Raw genomic sequence first — 17,432 nt, forward strand, 5'->3', positions numbered from 1 at the left:
TGGCCTTCGACCCCCTCTCGTCTCTTCAACGTGTCCCCGAGCACCACCGACGTCTTCCTGTTCCTCACGGGCGAGCCATGACGCCTCGGACGCACTGCAACACCGCTAACGCCATCTTCTTCCACCTCGGTCCGCCGAGATCGCCGGTGACCGTACGCTGCCCCTGATGCCTCCCCGAGCTCGCTAAGGCCACCGCTACACTCCCCATGAGCTTCTCTTCCTTCTCCCCCTAGCCACGTCACCCTAGTTGCCCCTAACCCCGTTGGCCATCAAGGCCGGGAGCTTGGCTCCACCGGCCATGCCGCCGTCATGGCCACCGTCACCTATGGCCATAGCTGAGCGCGTCACCATGCTCAGTGCACCCCCAGCAGGCCGTAGCACCCCTCTGCGCCCCCTGCCGTGCCTCCTAACGCCGTTTCCGTGCATGCCCGAACTCCGGCCGCCGCCTGGCTCGACGCCGGCGTCATCTCTGGCCACCCCCGCACACACCGCTTGCTCCACTCGGCGCGCGAGTTCACCAGCAGCACGTAGATGCCCTCTGCCGGCCATTTGGTCGCCGGAGGAGGAATCCCAACGCCCTCCGCCGCGTCTGTCCTCGCCGGTGGGTTTGACCCACTTTGACCCCGGCTGGGCCCCGCCCGAGTCCTGACATGTGGGGCCGGCCCAAACTGGATTAGTTAGGTGTTAGTTAGTGCTAATCACCACTGTTAGTGTTAATCCCCTCGCTAAACTAACCCTGAGCCACTGATATGTGGGCCCAGCCCTGTTGACATTTTTAGTAGATTTAGTTTAACTCTAATTAACTCAGTTAACGAACTGAGTCACTGATCAGCGGGTCCCCCAGGCCAGGTTTGACCTGGACGGCGCCTGTTGACCTGCTCACATCAGCGTGACCTACTGCTGACGCAGTAATACATTTTCTGGATTTATTATTAATCAGAAAATTCCAGAAAATGCCCAAAACTTCTAAAAATCATAGAAAATCAACCATAGCTCCAAATCAAACAAATTATATATGAAAAATGATCAAAAAAATTCAATCTATCCATCTGTAATGGTTTCATGCATGACAAACCAATTTAAAATTGCTGTTTAGGTGAAACAAGCTAACACACTTATTATGCATAAGAACTTTAACTTCCATTTGAATCTTTGATTCAAATGGACCCATTTCAACTTGTTTCACATTGCATTAGGCAGGACACATCATTTTGCCATGTCATAGCATGCATCATATTGTTGCATATTGTCATGTGTTGATTATGTTTTGTGTGTCCTTCGTGGTAGGTTCTGCCTTCGAGGATATCTCTGAGTATCCTACTGAAGGGCAGTACCCTACTACCACTCCATCAGGCAAGCAGCCCCATTGATCATATCGATACAATCCCATGTTCTCGCCTCTACTCTCATTTACTGCATTAAGACAACATCGTTTCAAACTGCTGTGTGTTGCAGTAGTTGAACCCTTATCCTTTGCATGACCTGTCATTGCCACAGTAACTAGATGAAACCCACCAGCATGTGTAGGAGTTGATTGAGCCATGCTTGTGTTTCCTACCCTGCTATGCCTGCTATGCTTAGAGTTGTGTCAGGTCTGGTTCATCTGGGTGATGGGGTAGCGTGAAATGATTATGTCGATAATGTGAGTGATGTGTTGAACATGATTTGGTAAAGGTATCGATGAGAGGCCATGTAGGAGTACATGGTGGGTTGTTTCATTGAGGCCGTCCCTAAGAACTGAGATCTGTATGTGTGATTTTAAGAATCAGCTACTACCATGCATTGGGATCCTTAATTGACCCCCTCGGCTTCTTAATCGCCCTAGTACTCTGTCCAGGAGTTGCAAATAGTTTCTGGTGTTTGTAGGTTATGTGTTGGCGGCCGTGCATAGTGCTGACCCTAGGGGTGGGCTATGTTGCGGTAGATACACCGTGGCCGGGTATGCCGGGCGCCCGCTTGGCGTCTCGGGACCCTGTTCACATCGTTCGGGGCCGTATGTGGAAACCTCGGCCGGACTCCCTGCGGATGGAACCTGGATAGGCGATAAACATGGACTAGAGACTTGAGTGTTTAGGTAGGCCGTGGCCGACACCCTCGTTGGGCTTCCGCTTGAAGGTTACCGAGTACATGTCGTGTAAACGGCGGTAAGTGGTGTGAGCATGTATGAAGGAGTACACCCCTGCAGGGTTAACATCATCTATTCGAATAGCCGCGTCCGCGGTAAAGGACTACTTGGTTGCCTATACAGTTCATAGACAAGTTAATGGTTACTACTAAAAGACTCAAGATAAGTGTGAGTACCAAGGATGGCTCTCTCGTAGGATGACGAGGGAGGATCCCCGGTGGAGTATTGTGTTGGTGATTAGTGGACTCGTGTGTGAAAACTATTTTACTAGTGGTGTCCCGTAGGATAGCTTAGCCAAGAGTCAAAGCTGGCTTGCTGCAATAACTCCACCACCTTCTTGAGAATGAGCATGTATAGTAGGTTCTGTTTTAAGACTTGCTGAGTACCTTTGTACTCATGTTTGCTTAATTACTGTTTCAAGACGACAACACTGCCCCCTCTGATGGATTTTATGTAGATCTCGACGTCGATGAGTTACTCGCCAGCCAGGTGGTGATCCTGGCCATGGAGGGCCCTATGTAGATAGACAGGCTTCAAGAAGCCTTCTTTCTTTCTAGTGTCTGTACTCAGACTATTTGCTTCCGCATGTGCTTGTATGCTTGTATGACTTGAGTGTCGGGTCATGTGACCCCTACCTGTATGAACATGTTTGTATGGCTCTCTGGAGCCTTTAAATAAAGTACTTGAGTTGTAGACTTTTGTTGTGATGCCATGTTGTATTTGCACATATCGAGCATATTGTGTGTATGATTGAAATGCTTGGTATGTGTGGGATCCCACAATCTAGTTGTTTATCCTTGGCAGCCTTTCTTATGGGGAAATGTAGTCTAGTGTTCCTTGAGCCATAGTAGTCCGCTACAGCCCGGTTCACCGGAGTCCTGCTAGCGCAGCACTACTGCTCAGGACACTTGACTGGCTGGCATGTGTTTCACTTTGTTCCTATGTCTGTCCCTTCGGGGAAATGTCACGCGGTGACATCCGGAGTCCTGCCTAGCCTGCTATAGCCCGGGTTCCCCGGAGTCCTGTTAGCCCAGTGCTACAGCCCGGATTCACTCGCTGATGACCGACATGCTTGATGTGATTCATGTATGCCTGTCTGCATAGGTCTATGCCGCTTTGGGTTCATGACTAGGCATGTCGGCCTGGGTTCTCTGTCATATGGGTGCTAGCGACACTATCATATACGTGAGCCAAAAGGCGCAAACGGTCCCGGGCCAGGGTAAGGCGACACCCGTGGGGATACCGTGCGTGAGGCCGCAATGTGATATGAGGTGTTACCGGCTAGATCGATGTGACTTGGAATCGGGGTCATGACATGTATTAAGTTCATGGAAAAACAGAGTAATGTTTTAAGCAAGATGCCATGATGTAGACAAGATAAACTCACGTATGAAATAAATCCCATCTTGTTACCCTTAATAGCAATGATACATGTGTGTCATGTCTCCTTCTGTCATTGAGATTGAGCACTGCAAGATCGAACCCATCACAAAGCACCTCTTCCCATGGCAAGATAAATCAATCCAGCTGGCCAAACCAAACCAATAAATCGGTGAATAAATATGAAGCTATATTAATCATGCATAAAAGAGTTCAGAGAAGAAGCCATCTAGCTACTAACTACGGACCCGTAGGTCTATGGCAAACTACTCACACATCATCGGAGGGGCAGCAAGGATGATGAAGAACCGCTCCTTGATCGTTTCCCCCTCCGGCCGAGTGCCGGAAAAGACCTCTAGATTGGGTCTCATGGTTCTGAAACTTGCGGCAGCAAAAAAAGTATTTCGTGGATACCCCTACGGGTTTTGGGATTTTAGAGTATTTATAGGGGCAGAGATAGGTCAAAGTGATGCTCGTGGGCCCCACTACCCACCAGGGCACACTAGAGGCCCCTGGCATGCCCTGGTTCCTAGTGAGCCCCTCTTCCATCTTTTGGTTCCCTCCCGAAGCTTCATGGGTCCCTTATCGCAAGAAAAAAAAATTCCAAAAAGTTTCGTGGCATTTGGAATTCATTTGGTACTGATATTCCGCAAAGTCAAAAACAAGCAAAAAACTGCAACTGGCACTAGGCACTAAGTTAATAAGTTCGTCCAAAAATGATATAAAGTTGCTTGTAATTGTATATAAAAGATCCAAGATTGATAATATAATAGCATGGAACAATCAAAAATTATAGATACGTTGGAGACGTATGAGTGCATCATGTCCACATGAGTACAAACGGGACGTGAGATGTAAGACGGGGATGGTCAGACCATGTATGCAGATAGTACTCGGCTGCCCTGAAGTTCTAGCAGAATCATTCTGAGCTCGGAGCATGAAGAATCGAAAGATGGACCAGAGTCATATGGAGATATGATCAGCAAAAGTTTGCCCACCGTTAAAAATTCTCATCATCGGTGATGTCCACATGAATGGCTGAGAACTAGACTTGGATCTTGAACCGCTCACTATTAATTATGCTAGATATTAATTTGAGTGGGAATGCACTTTAAATTAAAATTTGTTTTAATAAACTAGTGCAATATTAGTGATGAATTGTGTCTAAAATTATTTGTGTGTTTATCATTGTAGATTAAATGGCTTCCAATATGTTCAACTTAGCCCCTATGCTTTAGAAAGAAAAGTTGGCTGCAAATGGTGGAAACTATGTGGATTGGATTCAGAACCTTAGATTTGTTCTCAGGAGTGCTAAGGAGTACATGCTGGATCAGCCCCTGGGTGATGCTCCCTCAAAGGATGCACCACCAGAAGAAGTTGTTGCTTATGCTGCTCGTAGTGATGACTGATGACTATGAGGTAGTCTAGTGTCTCATGTTAATTTGGATGGATCCTGAACTACAGAAGCGTTTTGAATGATCTACCACTCAATTAATAATAGGGTCACTAGAAGTTCTGTACAAGAAATAGGCAAGGACCGAATGGTTTGAATTAAATAGCCAAGGACCGAATGGTTTGAATTCCGCCAACACCAGGTATAGATATTGTGCTTGCTTCACTCCCCCCATCTTACAATGGTTTTATCATGAATTACAACATGAACGAGATGGAGAAAAGTGCAAACGAGTTGTTTGCTATGCTCAAAACTGTAGAAGCTGCGATGCAGAAGAACAAAGAAGTGTTGATGGTCAACAAGACTACCAGTTTCAAGAAGAAGGGTAAGTCCAAGAAGAAATCTACTGGTGCCGGTAAGACCGTCTCTCAAAAGAATAACAAGGGAGAGCCACCAAAGAGACTGAATGTTTTTACTGCAAACAAAATGATCACTAGAAGCATAGCTAGAAGAAGCACATAGCGGATAAGAAGAACGGTTCTTCTGGTAAAGGTATAAAAGTTATACAAAGTTAATGTTGTTTTACTTGTTCTATATGTCACAAGTATTTGATACTGATCGATTGCTCTCGTTTGCAATCCGATGCGGGGACTGCAGAAAGCTCACAAGTTGAGAAGAAATAAAGACGTGATGCTAGTCAAGGATGGTGATGGGATCGCTACTCGAGACTGATGCAGTCTATCTTCAAGATTTATCTTAGGATCGAATAATAGTTATTATGTTTCGGAGTTGTGTAAGACATTATGTTTTGGATTATGCAACAGATATTCTTATAAAGTTTTGAACAATAGTTATTGAAGTGGTTATAAGAATATGTTTGGATTTACCTCAGATTTTGATAGTTTATTCATGAATCTTGATTTGAAAATTTTGTAACATTAATGTTAAAACGTCTTGAGAAGACTGGCGAGCCCCACTTAGATGTGGCACTGCTTGGTTATATCGGGGAATAATCTTCATATAGATGAAGTATTGAATTATCTTCATTGATAAATCAAATAAAAGAATGCATAGTGATGTATAAGATTTGATGAATAACACGGGGCGCGGTGGATAATTATGCTTCATTAAATGTTAGGAAAATATGATTTACTTAGCATAAAATCTAAAATACTTGAATAGTTCAAAGGAATTTCAAAATATATTATTTGTAGAGTTCAAATATTTTATAATGAAGATAAGGATAATTATGACAAAAGATAAAGAATTTCTTCAACATTGAAGAAAATTATCTGAGTCATAACTTTCGCAAACCACTCGAATAATTGTGGTATTATTACCGACCTGCTTTATAAAATTTGGGGTATAAATGAAACAACAAGATATACACTAAATAGAGCACCGCATATTAGTCTGGCTAATAGAAACCATATGAGTTATGGAGTTTATAAACCAGATAAATGTTGAATTGTATGATATCTCAAAAACATGATTTGGATTCCTTTCATTGAAATGTTCAAAAGACAAAGTGTTTGTCACTGATGAACACTTTTTCAATAAAGGATTTTCTTGTTAAAGAAATAAGTGGGAGGACATTACAGCTTGAAAAGGATTATTGAATCTCTAATGGTAATAAGCGGGGTTAAAAAACAGGAAGTTCTTCCAATATATTGTCTGGAAAATAAATCATAAGTTACTACATTTGATGTAGAAACTCTAAAGCTTGTAAAAGGATTATGCAAATTGGGAATATGGTTGAAATTTTCCGAAATTTCACAATGAGATATTCATCTTGGAAGAAGATGAACTAGCACACTACAGGGAAGCGATGGCGGCGCCCAGATCAAAGGAATAGCTCATAGCCATGCACACCAGAATGAAAATTCATATACAATTAAGTTTAGAACTTAGTTGTTAATTTTCATACATAATAAACAAATTTAGAACTTGGTTAATACTTCAAAGAGTATGAAGTAAACAGAATGGATATCAAAACAGGTTTCCTAAATAGCAAAGGATGTATGAATCACGCAATCAGAAAATTTTTAGAATCCTCAGGACACTGGATAAATATGAAATCTTCAAAAGAGTTTTTCAACATTATAAAAAAATAGCTAGTATTGAGATTTTGATCTTGTAAAAATGATAAAAGTACTTTGTAACGTAGCATGTAATTTCAAAAAAAATCCTATGATCATGCAAGATCTATCTAGGAGATGCATAGCAATAGGAGGAGGAGAGTGTGTCCACGTACCCTCGTAGACTGAAAGCGGAAGCGTTAGCTTAACGCGGTTGATGTAGTCGAACGTCTTCTCAATTCAACCGATCAAGCACCGAATGTTAGATTAACGGCACCTCCGAGTTCTACACACGTTCATCTCGATGACGTCCCTCGAACTCTTGATCCAGCAAAGTGTCGAGGGAGAGTTTCGTCAACACGACGGCGTGGTGACAACGATGGTGATGTGATTCACGCAGGGCTTCGCCTAAGCACTACGACAATATGACCGGAGGAGTAAACTGTGGAGGGGGCACCGCACATGGCTAAGAAACAATTGATGTGCTTTGGGGTGCCCCTGCCCCCGTATATAAAGGAGGAGAGGGGGAGGCTGGCCTAGGGGGCGCGCCAAGTGGGAGGAGTCCCACTTGGACCCCTAGTCCAATTCTCCCCCCCCTTTCCTTTTACTGGAAGGGGAAGGGGAAGGAGGAGGAGGAGGAGGAGGAGGAAAAGGAAAGGGGGCCTGAAGGAAATATGCCCTAGATGCAATGATAAAGTTGTTATTTATATTTCCTTATATCATGATAAATGTTTATTATTCATGCTAGAGTTGTATGAACCGGAAACTTAGTACATGTGTGTGAATACATAGACAAATAGAGTGTCCCTAGTATGCCTCTACTTGACTAGCTCATTAGTCAAAGATGGTTAAGTTTCCTGACAATAGACATGTGTTGTCAATGGATGAACGGGATCACATCATTAGAGAATGATGTGATGGACAAGACCCATCTGTTAGCTTAGCATTATGATCATCTAGTTTTATTGATATTGCTTTCTTCATGACTTATACATATTCCTCTGACTACGAGATTATGCAACTCCCGAATACCGGAGGAACACCTTGTGTGCTATCAAACATCACAACGAAACTGGGTGATTATAAAGATGCTCTATAGGTGTCTCCAAAGGTGTTTGTTGAGTTGGCATAGATCGAGATTAGGATTTGTCACTACGTGTATCGGAGAGGTATCTCTGGGCCCTCTCGGTAATGCACATCACTATAAGCCTTGCAAGCAATGTGACTAATGAGTTAGTTACGGGATGATGCATTATGAAATGAGTAAAGAGACTTGCCAGTAATGAGATTGAACTAGGTATGATGATACTGACGATCGAATCTCGGGCAAGTAACATACCGATGACAAAGGGAATAACGTATGTTGTTATGCGGTTTGACCGAGAAAGATCTTCGTAGAATATGTAGGAGCCAATATGAGCATCCAGGTTCCGCTATTGGTTATTGACTGGAGATGTGTCTCGGCCATGTCTACATAGTTCTCGAACCCATAGGGTCCGCATGCTTAACGTTCGATGACGATTTGTATTATGAGTTATGTGTTTTGGTGACCGAAGTTTGTTCGTAGTCCCGGATGAGATCACGGACATGACAAGGAGTCTCGAAATGGTCAAAAGGTAGAGATTGATATATTGGATGAAGGTATTCATACACCGAAAAGGTTTCGGGACATTTCAGATATTTATCGGGGAACGGAGGGGTTACCGGAACCCCCGGGGAAGTTATGGGCCTTAATGGGCCATAAGGGAATAGGAGAGGGCAGCCCACAGGGTGGCGCCCCCCTCCCAAGGGCAGTCCGAATTGGACTAGGGGGAGGGAGAGTGGCCCCCTCTTTCCTTTCCCTCTCCCTCTCCTTCCCTCCTTCCCCCTCTTGGAATAGGAAAGGGAATCCTAGTTGGACTACCCCCTTGGTGTGCCCTCCTTGGCCATCGGCCTCCTCCACCCCTCCTTTATATACGTGGCCCATGGGCACCCCAAAGACATCAATTGTTCTTTAGCCGTGTGCGGTGCCCCCCTCAATAGTTTACCACCTCGGTCATATTATCGTAGTGCTTAGGCGAAGCCCTGTGCGGATCATATCACATAGACCATCGCCAGGCCGTCGTGCTGACGGAACTCTTCCTCGACCCTCTACTGGATCAAGAGCTTGAGGGACGTCATCGTGCTAAACTTGTGCTGAACAAGGAGGTGTCGTACGTTCGGTACTTGGATCAGTTGGATTGTGAAGACTTTCGACTACATCAACCGCATTACTAAATGCTTCCGCTTTCAGTCTTGTTGCTATGCATCTCCTAGATAGATCTTGGGTGATCATAGGAATTTTTTTGAATTACTACGTTGCCCAACAGTGGTATCAGATCCAGGTCTATGCGTACATGATATATGCACGAGTAGAACACAAAGAGTTGTGGGTGATAATAGTCATACTGCTTACCACCAACGTCTTATGTTGATCCAGTGGTATTGTTGGATGAAGCGGCCCGGACCGACATTACATGATCGCGTTCAAGAGACAGGTTCTACCGACATGCTTCGCACATAGGTGGCTGGTGGGTGTCTATTTCTCCAACTTCAGTTGAATCGAGTTTGACTACGGCCGGTCCTTGTTGAAGGTTAAAACAGCACACTTGACGAAAAATCGTTGTGGTTTTGATGCGTAGGTAAGAACGGTTCTTGCTAGAAGCCCGTAGCAGCCACGTAAAACTTGCAACAACAATGTAGAGTACGTCTAACTTGTTTTTACAGGGCATGTTGTGATGTGATATGGTCAAGACGTGATGAGATATAAATTGTTCTATGAGATGATCATGTTTTGTAAAAGTTATTGGCAACTGGCAGGAGCCTTATGGTTGTCGCTTTATTGTATGAAATGCAATCGCCATGTAATTCCTTTACTTTATCACTAAGCGGTAGCGATAGTCATAGAAGCAATAGTTGGCGAGACGATAATGATGCTACGATGGAGATCAAGGTGTCAAGCCGGTGACGATGGAGATCATGGCGGTGCTTTGGAGATGGATATCAAAGGCACAGGATAATGATGGCATATCATGTCACATATTTTGATTGCATGTGATGTTTATCCTTTATGCATCTCATTTTGCTTAGTACGGCGGTAGCATTATAAGATGATCCCTCGCTAAATTTCAAGGTATAAGTGTTCTCCTTGAGTATGCACCGTTGCTACAGTTCATCGTGCCGAGACACCATGTGATGATCGGGTGTGATAAGCCCTACGTTCACATACAACGGGTGCAAGCCAATTTTGCACGTGCAAAATACTCGGGTTAAACTTGACGAGCCTAGAATATGCAGATATGTCCTCAGATCACTGAGACCGAAAGGTCGAATGGGAATCATATAGTAGATATGATCAACATAGAGATGTTCACCATTGAAAACTACTCCATCTCACGTGATGATCGGACATGGTTTAGTTGATAAGGATAACGTGATCATTTAGATGACTAGAGGGATGTCTATCTAAGTGGGAGTTCTTAAGTAATATGATTAATTGAACTTTAATTTATCATGAACTTAGTACCTGATAGTTTTTTGCATATCTATGTTGTTGTAGATCAATGGCCCATGCTACCATTCCTTTGAATTTTAATGTGTTCCTAGATAAAGCTAAGTTCAAAGATGATGGTAGCAACTACATGGACTGGGTCTGTAACTTGAGGATTATCCTCATTGTTGCACAGAAGAATTACGTCCTCTAAGCACCGCTAGGTGCAAGACCCGCCGCAGGAGCAACTCCGGACGTTATGAATGTCTGGCAGAGCAAAGCTGATGACTACTCAATAGTTCAGTGTGCCATGCTTTACGGCTTAGAATCGGGACTTCAAAGACGTTTTGAACGTCATGGAGCATATGAGATGTTCCAGGAGTTGAAGTTAATATTTCAAGCAAATGCCCGAGTTGAGAGATATGAAGTCTCCAACAAGTTCTATAGCTGCAAAATGGAGGAGAATAGTTCTGTCGGTGAACACATACTCAGAATGTCTGGGTACCATAACCACTTGACTCAGCTGGGAGTTCAAATTCCTGATGAAAGTGTCATTGACAGAGTTCTTCAATCACTACCACCAAGCTATAAAGGCTTCCTGATGAAGTATAATATTCAAGGGATGGAAAAGAGAATTCACGAGCTCTTCGCAATGCTAAAGGCTGCGGAGGTAGAAATCAAGAAGGAGCATCAAGTGTTGATGGTGAACAAGACCACTAGTTTCAAGAAAAAGGGCAAAGGGAAGAAGGGGAACTTCAAGAAGTACAGCAAGCCAGTTGCTGCTCAAGGCACTACAGGAAACAGCTAATTTGCCGGCAGTGGACATCTTTGCCGTCAGCTTTTCGTCGGGGCAGACGGCAAAGAGTTGTTTTGCCGTCTGCAGCTGACGGCAAAGAATGACTAATGGCAAAACATATTTTGCCGTCTGCATATTTTATTACAGACGGCAAAGACTACTTTGCCGTCTGCGTTTTTATTACTGACGGCAACGATCATGCTTTTCCGTCTACAAATAAATACACAGACGGCAAAGACTTTGCCGTCTGCGTTTTTTATTACAGACGACAAAGTATGACATTTGCCGTCTGTAATAAAAAAGTGGATGGCGAAGCATACTTTGCCGTCTGTATAAAAAACGTAGACGGCAAAGAAGAAGCACACCACGCGGATCGATCCCATGGATCGATGACATGGCGGTCCCTCCAAACGCACGCAGCCCCACCCATCCTGACACACCCACTAACCCAAGCCCACAGCCCCACCCACCCACCAACGCACGCACACCACACAACCACTCACACCACGGAACCCACAACGGGCCATCCTGACACACCCACGCACGAAGCCCACGCCACCACACATCCATGGCCAGCGGGGGCAAGCAGGCCATCCGCGCGGGCGGTGAGCAGGGAGGCCGCGCGGGCAGGGAGCAGGGCGGCCGCTCGGGCAGCAAGCTTGGCGGATGCGCGGGCGGGGAGCAGGGCGGCCGCGCGAGCAGCGAGCTTGGTGGATGAGCGGGTGACGAGCATGGCGGACGTGCGGGCGGCAAGCATGGCGCGCGATGGTGAGCTTAGCGGATGCGCGGGCGACAAGCATGGCGGACGTGCGGGCGAGGATCATGGCGCGCGGCGGCGGCTCACTCCACCATTGACTGCTCAGCGCAGGAGTGCGGCGGCTTCTTCCCTCAGGCGCGCGGCGGCCTCTTCCCTCGAGCATGGTGCGTGACAGCCACTATAGAGGAGCTCCTCCCTCCGGCGTCGGCCACCCGATGCTGCACTGGCACGTGGCGGTGCCCCTCTGTCTCTCTCTCTCCAGGAACCAGCAAGCATGGCCGAGCAAGCGGCGCGGGCAAGCGTGGCTTTCCAGTGGCGCGGTGAGCAGGGCGAGGCGGCGACAGTGGTGTCCTTGTGCCCGGCGAGAAGAAGGACGGCCGGCGGTGAAGTACTTGTTGCTGCAATGGACTTGATTGCTTTTCCATTTTAGTTTCTAGGGGTCCTTGTGTAAATTTTTAGGACAAATTTGTAACTTGTCTGTAACTCCACCGACGATGAATGCAAGACAGCACGACCGTGTCGAATCAAAATCTTTGTGAGCTGAACCTGTTTTGGTTTGTTATTCGTGTGTCCGGCGAGATGCACTGCTCGGACCTCACTTTTAAAAAAATGAAAAAACAATCTTTGCCATCTGTACTTTAGTCTGGCTAACGGCAAAGCATACGTTTTGGCTGACGGCAAAGAACACGTTTTTTGCCGTCTGTTATTTTTGCGGCAGACAGCAAAACCATATTAACTGACGGCAAAATCTTTGCCGTCATCTCGACAAAAAGCTGACGGCAAAGTATTCTTTGCCGGCTTATCTTTGCCGTCTGAGTTTGCCGTCTGCTTCCTGACGGTAAAATCTTTGTCGTCTGGATTTGGGTCTTTGCCGTCTGTGATCCACAGACGGCAAATTACCTATTTCCTCTAGTGAGGGAAGAAACCCAATTCTGGACCTAAGCCTAAAACTGAGTGCTTCTACTACAAAGGGACTAGTCACTGGAAACGGAACTGCCCCAAATATTTGGCAGATAAGAAGGATGGAAAAGTGAAAGGTATATTTGATATACATGTTATTGATGTGTACCTTACTAATGCTCGTAGTAGTGCCTGGGTATTTGATATTGGTTCTGTTGCTCATATTTGCAACTCAAAATAGGGGCTACAGATTAAGCGAAGATTGGCTAAGGACGAGGTGACGATGCGCGTGGGAAATGGTTCCAAAGTCGATGTGATCGCCGTCCACACGCTACCTCAACATCTACCGTCAGGATTAGTTTTAGAACTAAATAATTGTTATTTGGTGCCAGCGTTGAGCATGAACATTATATCTGGATCTTGTTTAATGTGAGACAATTACTCATTTAAATCAGAGAATAATGGTTGTTCTATTTATATGAGTAATATCTTTTATGGTCATGCACCCTTGATGGGTGGTCTATTTTTGTTGAATCTCGATTGTAGTGGTACACATATTCATAATATTGAAGCCAAAAGATGCAAAGTTAATAATGATAGTGCAACTTATTTGTGGCACTGCCGTTTAGGACATATTGGTGTAAAGCACATGTTGATGGTATTTTGGGATCACTTGATTATGAATCACTTGATGCTTGCGAACCATGCCTCATGGGCAAGTTGACTAAGACTCCATTCTCCGAAACAATGGAGCAGGCAACTGACTTATTGAAAATAATACATACTGATGTCTGCGGTCTGATGAGTGCTGAGGCTCGTGGCATGTATCATTATTTTCTGACCTTCACAGATGATTTGAGCAGATATGGGTATATCTACTTAATGAAACATAAATCTAAAACATTTGAAAAGTTCAAAGAATTTCAGAGTGAAGTGGAAATTCATCGTTACAAAAAAATAAAGTTTCTATGATCTGATTGTGGAGGAGAATATTTGAGTTATGAGTTTGGTCTTCATTTGAAACAATGTGGAATAGTTTTGCAACTCATGCCACCTGGAACACCACAACGTAATGGTGTGTCCGAACATCGTAACCGTGCTTTATTAGATATGGTGCGATCTATGATGTCTCTTACCGATTTACTGCTATCGTTTTGGGGTTATGCTCCAGAGACGACTGCATTCACATTAAAAAGGGCACCATCTAAATCCGTTGAGACGACACCATATGAACTTTGGTTTGGCAAGAAACCTAAGTTGTCGTTTCTTAAATTTTGGGGTTGCGATGCTTATGTGAAAAAGCTTCAACCTGATAAGCTCGAACCCAAATCAGAGAAATGTGTCTTCATAGGATACCCAAAGGAAACTATTGGGTACACCTTCTATCACAGATCCAAAGGCAAGATATTCATTGCTAAGAATGGATCCTTTATAGAGAAGGAGTTTCTCTCGAAAGAAGTGAGTGGGAGGAAAGTAGAACTTTATGAGGTAATTGTACCTTCTCCTGAATTGGGAAGTAGTTCATCACAGAAATCGGTTCCAGTGATTCCTTGTGACGCCCCCAATTTGACCATACACTAATCATACACGCAAATGTGTACGATCAAGATCAAGGACTCATGGGAAGATATCACAACACAACTCTAGACACAAATTAAAAATAATACAAGCTTTATATTACAAGCCAGGGGCCTCGAGGGCTTGAATACAAGAGCTTGATCATAGGCGAGTCAGCGGAAGCAACAACATCTGTGTACAGACATAAGTAAAGAAGTTGCCATAAGATGGCTAGCACAAACTGAGATATAGATCGAAAGAGGCGTGGGCCTCCTGCCTGGGATCCTCCTAAACTACTCCTGGTCATCGGCGGCGGCCTGCACGTAGTAGTAGGCACCTCCAGTGTAGTAGGAGTCGTCATCGACGGTGGCGTCTGGCTCCTGGACTCCAACATCTGATCGCGACAACCGGGTATAGAAAGGGGAAAAGGGGGAGCAAAGAAACTGTGAGTACTCATACAAAGTACTCGCAAGCAAGGGGCTACACTACATATGCATTGGTATTAATGAAAGGGGTAGTATATGTGGACTGAACTGCAGAATGCCAGAATAAGAGGGAGATAGCTAGTCCAATCGAAGACTACTCTTCTGGCAGCCTCCATCTTGAAGCAGAAGAAGAGAGTAAATGGTAAGTTAACCAAGTATCATCGCATAGCATAATCCTACCCGGCGATCCTCTCCTGGTCGCCCTGTGAGAGAGCGACCACCGGGTTGTATCTGGCACTTGAAAGGGTGTGTTTTATTAAGTATCCAGTTCTAGTTGTCATAAGGTCAAGGTACAACTGTGCGCCGTCCTTTTACCGAGGGACACGGCTATTCGAATAGATAAACTTCCTTGTAGGGGTGCACCACATTTCCCAACACGCTCGATCCCCTTTGGCCGGACACACTTTCCTGGGTCATGCCCAGCCTCGGAAGATCAACACGTTGCAGCACCACCTAGGCACAATAGAGAGGTCAGCACGCCGGTCTAAATCCTATGGCGCAGGGGTCTGGGCCCATCGCCCATTGCACACCTGCATGTTGCGAACGTGGCCGGAAACAGACCTAGCCTCCCTAATACAAGAACAGGCGTTCCAGTCCAATCCGGCGCGCGCCACTCAGTCACTGACGTCAAGAAGGCTTCGGCTGATACCACGACATTGAGTGCCCATAACTGTTCTCGCATAGTTGGTTAGTGTGTATAGGCAAGTGGCCAGACTCAAATCAAATATCAAGGTCTCGTTAAGCGTGTTAATTGATGTAACTCTGACTAGGGCCAGGCCCACCTCTCTCCTAGGTGGTCTCAACCCGCCCTATCGCTCCGCCACAAGTAACAGTAGGGGGTCGTCGGGAACCCAGGCCCATCACTACATGGATGGAACCACCTCCCCTTCAGCCCCCACATCAGAATCACTCGCGGCTACTCTACAAGCTGACCCGACTTTATTCACCACATGTATCACATATAATGTATATAAGTATATACCCATGATCACCTCCCAAGTGATCACGGCCCGATAGTGTAGCATGGCAGACGGACAAGAATGTAGGGCACTGATGATAAACTAGCATCCTATACTAAGCAATTAGGATTGCAGGTAAGGGTTTCAACAGTAGTAGCAAAGACAGGCTATGCATCAGGATAGGATTAATGGAAAGCAATAACAAGCTACACTACTCTAATGCAAGTAGTAGAGAGAAGAATAGGCGATATCGGGTTGATCAAAGGGGGGCTTGCCTGGTTGCTCTGGCAAGGATGGGTCGTCAACACCGTAGTCGAACTGGGGGTCGCCGGCAGTCTCGGGGTCTACCAGAAAGAAGTAACGGAGGGGGAACACAATAAATAATAGAGCAATCAAAGCATCACAAAGCATACGATGGCAATACGCGGTGCTAGAGGTGACCTAACGCAGTAGTAGTCTATACCGGTGAAGGGGGGAAACATCCGAGAAAGTATTCCTGATGTTTGACGTTTTTGGGCAGATGAAACGGAGGTGGATTATTGCACGTTTGCTATGCTAGGGACGTGTGGCGGACGAACGGACTGCGTACTCGGATCCGTCTCGTCGTTCTGAGCAACTTTCATGTACAAAGTATTTTCATCCGAGTTACAGTTTATTTTATATTAATTTTCAAAGTTTTAAACAATTTCTGGAGTTATTATTAGTTTGAAAATTAACTATCTAAATGCTATGGGTACACATCAGTGTACCCAGCATTGTGTGCATGTGCATGACATGTGGGGCAGAGGGCCTAGTTGACCCAGTCAAACTGATGCGTGGGTCCCGTTCGCCATAGTCTACTAACTAATTAACAATAGTCAGTTTATTAGCAGATTGATTAGGTTTAATTAGTTAACTAAATAGGTTAATTACTAGGATTAATTAGGTTAACTACTTCGTTAACTAATTAATTAATTAATTTTCTTTTTTTTCTTTTTCATTCTGGGTAGGGGCCCACTAGTCAGTGCCTCTGGGAAGCCATAGTGGGCGCGGGCGTCGGGCACAGCCCCAACAGGGGCACACCCGAGTGGGCGCTGCAGGGAGAGGCAACCGGGGCAGCGGCGCGCCCCACCGCAACCGTCGGCGAGTGGAGGCGGGCAGCAGCGGCAACAAGCAGCATCAGCAGCAGGCTGCGGACGCGCGCGGCGCACGGGCGTGGGAGGCAGGCGCAGTGTGCAGGGGAGGCGAGATGGCAGCAGTAACACAGTGAAGTGACCGCGGCGAGGTCGGGTAGAACACGCGCGGGGCGCGAGCGGGATGATACAGGGCGCGAGTAGTCAGGCCAGAGCACGGCAACCGCGGGCGAGGACATGCGGGACGACGAGGAAAGGGAATCAGGGGGGAATGGTGTTCTCACCCCCATTGTAAGGGAGTTGGGTGGCGAGGCATGATGGCGCCGGCAATGGAGAGGCGGGGACGCGAGCAACGGGGACAAGGCAGTCCGGCGGGTTCCGG

Source organism: Triticum urartu, chromosome 7A (assembly GCF_056163025.1).
Source record: "Triticum urartu cultivar PI428250 chromosome 7A, HENAU_Tu73, whole genome shotgun sequence".
Classification (NCBI taxonomy): Eukaryota; Viridiplantae; Streptophyta; class Magnoliopsida; order Poales; family Poaceae; genus Triticum; species Triticum urartu.